General features: G+C 50.3%; 1 protein-coding gene across 7 annotated transcripts in view; it reads right to left on the bottom strand.

Moving 5' to 3' along the window:
* The window catches only part of LOC125958141 (ankyrin repeat domain-containing protein 11), a 23,223-nt gene that overhangs the window by 12,678 nt on the left and 5,545 nt on the right, over positions 1-5,000 (bottom strand). The window lies entirely within an intron of this gene.

Here is a 5,000-nt window from a genome sequence, read left to right as displayed (position 1 = left end):
GAATCTCTGTGACCGGGAAAAGTACATCCACGCACTGCGCGCTCCTTCACGCTGCGAGTCGATCGGTTTTAAACCAACTCGCAGTAGGCGGTCCCGCTCTGCTAGCGTTCGATGAAAATTGAAATAAAGATGGAAGAGCTGGCCGCCTCCATTCGTGTTATAACTTGTGTTCTTTTCTTTTTGCAACGTTTTGAGTGAAAAATTCATCAAAAAAGTGAACCAGCACGTAAAGCAATCGGTAATCGATTTATCCGTGAAGCTGGCGAAACGGTCAAGAGCAGAAAGAGAGATGTGTCACATCCTATTACCGTAGCGCGTTCCGGTTATCTAAGACCTTCTTGACATCAGCCCACTCTACAGACAGCGGTGAGCACAACCTTAACGCCAACCTATCCGCCCCGGCTGCCTATCAATTAGACGAGATTATGTAAAAACTCTCGGCTCGTCCATCACCACCCATCAGCATCATCACCATCATCATCGTCGGCAAGAGCAGTAGCAACCACTTCTTCTCCTACTGTTGTTAGCGCTGGATAAAGGAGTTACTGCCGAGTGGCGTCACTGTCGACTGCGAGCCTCTGCTGCTGCTGCTGCTATTGCTTCGATTAGTGAGAGACACGTGATTTGCACAACACAGCCAATCCTCGGCTTGCGAATATATCATTTAACGTTCAGCTCAGTCGATCTGGACGATGCTGGCGCAGGTGCGAAAAAGGCCTCGAATCGCTAATTATCGTGCTAGGCACGATGCAGGGGCCATCGTGACCATCGCAGTTGGCATTGGAGTGTGGTTTGATGGGCTCAAGGAGAAATAAGGAACTGGGTACCACATGATTTCACAAGTTAGTGATCACTTTTAACGAACCTTCTTCCGCCCAACATCTGTTTCAAGTTAGTGGAAACATGTCCAGAGTGTCTAGACGATCGATCTACAAGATCTTGCAAATGACTCTCCCTAGCAGTGCAATGGAACGGGGGATGCACTGCTACACCATCGATGCCGGACCACAAAATTGGAACCTCCCGAAAACTCTTGGTTGAAGGATAAACATTGGCCGTCGTCGGTGCAAAGCAAACGGGACCAGCCAATAAATAAACTTTGCCGCAGACAAACAAACTTCCTGTTTGTGTGTGCGCATGTTTACCAATATCGTGGAGTGTGGGGTGTGTGTGTGTGTCTGCACCGCCAAAGCTTCGCTGTTTGTTGTCTCGAAAATATGGATCGAGGAAAAAAAGGCCCGGGAAATTTCAAAGCATCGGAGTGAAAAAACACCGAACTAGCCGACCAGGCGCGATGGAATCGGTGAATGAAGATGCAAAACTCGCAAACGGAATCGACGAAAATAGTACTTCCTCCGGAGAGCAACAAGAGAAAATAGATTCCAATCAATGTGTGCAGCAGCGAAACGCAAACCGGTGCCGCGAATGCCGATGAATGCCATGTGTGCAGCAACCGAAAGGAGCAGTAGGAAATCGAATTCCTTCAAACACTCTCCCTGCTGAGGTGAAGCTAATTTGCGCAATTGCATCGCGAGGGTGCTGCCGATGTTCTGATGCTGAGGGTGCTACTATACACCCCACCGTTGGAGGTACCAATAAATTACGCGACGTAAGTACCCGACGACAAGAGAACGACGGTTTGGAGTGCCTTGTTCGGCTACAATGCGCCTCGCGTCAGACGTTCTGCTATTTCGGTGCTCAAGACTTGCCGCGATTGTACCATGAGGTGGGATCTGTGTGACTCGGTGTGTGTGTATGTGTGTAGATCACTTCGCGAAACTTTTGACAACGACTTTTGCGGAAACTTCAACAAAGAAGTTAGTAGAACAGTACCCCCGCCAGAGTGATGCGTAAATTGTACGGATCGATACCTGGTGCTGGTATCCAGCGGTGTTGTGGTGGGTGGGGTGCTGGCACAATGACAAGGACAAAGTAGAATACCACGCTGCGCGTTTTAATTAACGCCAGGGATAGTCTGCCTTCACGGCGAAAGTTCTAAACTTGTTAGACAGATGGAAAACACATTGCGCATTAATTAATGCAAACATGGTTGTTGTGAAAGTTGTGTTGCTTGAGCTCGTCAAATCGGAGATTCCCAGATTCCCGCGGAACCTCTAGCGTGACCCCCAAAACCAGAACGACCCAGTATCCAGGACAACGGTTGGCTGTCATGCAATTCGTATGCCTGCTTTGTTAGCTGACGATTGGTGGATGCATTTTTCGCCATCGACAGAGAGAGAGAGAGTGAGAGAGAGAGAGAGAGAGAGCACGCGAGAGAGAGTCACGTTAAACCTCAAGAACACGTCAGAACACATTGTTTGATTAATCAAACGATAACGACGACAGAAGAGGGGGAACCATCCAGCCGAGAAGGAGCAGCAAACCCTCTTGCGGGACGTGATGGTACGGTTGACGCAGAGACGCATCGCCATGGAGCGGCGACGGTGGGGGACTTGTTATTTTTAGGATTCTCTGAAAACTCCATCATCTTATCCGTACCCATTGCTGATCGATATCAGCGTATCGGTTGCGCACTCTTCAGGTTTCATCGCCAATGGGGGATAGGGGGTATGTCACTGAAAAATTTACTTATCGGGCTTTGTCGCATCTGAAGGCGGAGATAAGGAATTTCGCAAATTAGGTCCATCAAAACGTCACTCAAGGTTACGCTGGGAGCTGTGGTCGAATGTGTTCCACTTAGAATGATGCTCTCTCTTGAGGAAGGGGACACTTTACCTCTGATGATGTGATGTCAACGCACAAGATGGCGCTTTTCGCATCGATCAGTGCTTGTTTGGATGGATCGGGCTATCGGCCGGGATCTAATCAAACGATGCGAGCAATGTGTGGCTGTGCAAAAAGGTGCCCTCATTCTTCATTCGTTCTCATTGATGTGTCCGCCAGCACTTCGTCTCCAAATGACCCCCGCCACCCTGCTCCATCCATGACCACGGTACTATATCTTTCGATCGGTTTATGATGATTTTCATTCGTGGCGCGCTGCATTTCACTCTCCATCCAACAAGAGCCCACTCTCTCGTAAACGTAACTCTTCTTTGGCGAAGTTCGCTCGTGTTTGCCCGCTTTTGCTCATTTCGTACTCGTAACACGGGGCCACTATACCGGACGAGCGGGTTATAGCAGCGGGGGTTTGCGCCTACGACGGTACACGACAGGCGCGGCGCCGTCGCCGTGCCCACTTCAGATTCATTCATCTTGCCGATATACTGACCCTGTTCGCTACTCTCCGGGTTTTCTCTCTCGTCCTCTCTCTTGTATTCCATTCTTTCCATAGTAGCACCATCTTTTCGGGTTGGTCGGGTCCTCTTCTTTGTGCCACCACCCCCGCTCTTGGTTCCACCCGGTGTCCACCGAACAGGCAGAACGAGGCAACATCCGGAGGGATTTGAGCAGCTGTGTACGCACTTCATTTCCGCACTCGAGAGAGAGGGAGAGAGAGTGAAACCGTAAACGTTATCTCGCACTCTCTGTTGTCGTTGTTGCTGGCTGGCGGATGAACCTTGCATCCACAATGATACAACGAAGGCACGCACAGGCCTTAATAATTCATTCGAGAACGACGAGGACTAACGCACCCTCGGTGCTGAGGTGCCCGTCCGCTGTCCGCTAAAATGGTGTCAATATTCTCCCCCTCAACTTGTTGGTTGATTATGCGCCAACCCACCACCCTCAACCGACCCAACGCGCCCTACTAATGCATCATTTATTCCTACCAAACTGATACACACTGCCACAGGTCAAACAAACAAATGCACGGAATGGTCGCGGTGTGCGTTTCTGTTGCTCCACACGACACGAATCGTGACGACAAAATGGTATGTTTATCACACCTTTACCAGCAGCAACGGCAACAGCAGCATGCTATGGGTCGTGCTAGTTGCACTTGCGGTTCACTTGCTCTCGCATACTCTGATCTCGCCATTGTCATCCAGTACTAGTGACGGTGTGGCGCTCTTTTCTGGACACCACCGTTTGCTAGTAGTAGGCCGGTGCGTATAGTACACGCCGAGCGGAAATAGTAGCATCAACCAAGACGATTGTAGAGAAAGAGAGCGAGCGAGATGGAGACAGAGAAGCAAACGTAGTATACGCAACGTTCGGCGGTAGTATGCGGACAGCCCCCGTTATCGTAGTGTAAATCCACCGCGGAGCCCCAAGAGAATGAGCAATCCACCGCGCTGCTGACTCTCACCTCTCACGAGCAACTCTTTCAAACAAATGGATCAGTGAACAGCACAAAAAAAGCAAAAGGGGGGTCGGCTCTTGTAGGGTGTTAAAAACAATTAAAAATGTTTTTTTTGGTTTCATGCGAACCGCAGAAACTGTGCGCGATGAGAGAGAGCGAGAGAGAGGCGAGAGCAGCGCATCCTTGGCCTGTTCCTGCCGTGCGGTATTGCGGCCTGATCGCGCGGGGACAGCACACACAGCTCCTGCCGCCGATCACATCACCACGGCAGAAGCAGCAGCCTACTTAAGTGTGCGAGAGAGTGTGCGAGAGCTGGCGCCTACTTGGAGGCGAATGATCAAATAATATGCGATACTCGAACTTGTGTAGAACCTGCGACAGTGAAGAAACAGACGAAAGCAGTAACCAATCTTGTTCGATTCCGGTTGTGTGTCGCTGTCGTGTTTGCAGCTCAGCACAGTATGTGCCACAGAACCCAGTTTTGCATATCTAAAATGCTGAGTTATCGCCTCAGCACTACCGCCAAGTCGGTCGAATCCCCTCGAGAGCAAGACACCATAAAATGCAAACGTGTTTGAGAATCGCACGCATTTCGAGTGGGAATAAATTCACTTTCCACCAATTTCACACCCCGCCAGCAGGACCGGGAAAACCCGTCATCGGCTGACAGTGGAAGAGGGTAATAGTGGGGGGGGTGGGAGGGCGGTGGGATGAGCAATTCATCGCACATCAATCAAAGCGGAGCATAGCGGCGGATGGAGTCGAATGGGAAACAATAGGGGCAAAGGCGGGC

This window comes from Anopheles darlingi, chromosome 3 (genome assembly GCF_943734745.1).
Source record: "Anopheles darlingi chromosome 3, idAnoDarlMG_H_01, whole genome shotgun sequence".
Lineage (NCBI taxonomy): Eukaryota > Metazoa > Arthropoda > Insecta > Diptera > Culicidae > Anopheles > Anopheles darlingi.
Note: the sequence above shows the minus strand (reverse complement) of the source record. Positions and strands in the feature narration are given on the sequence as shown.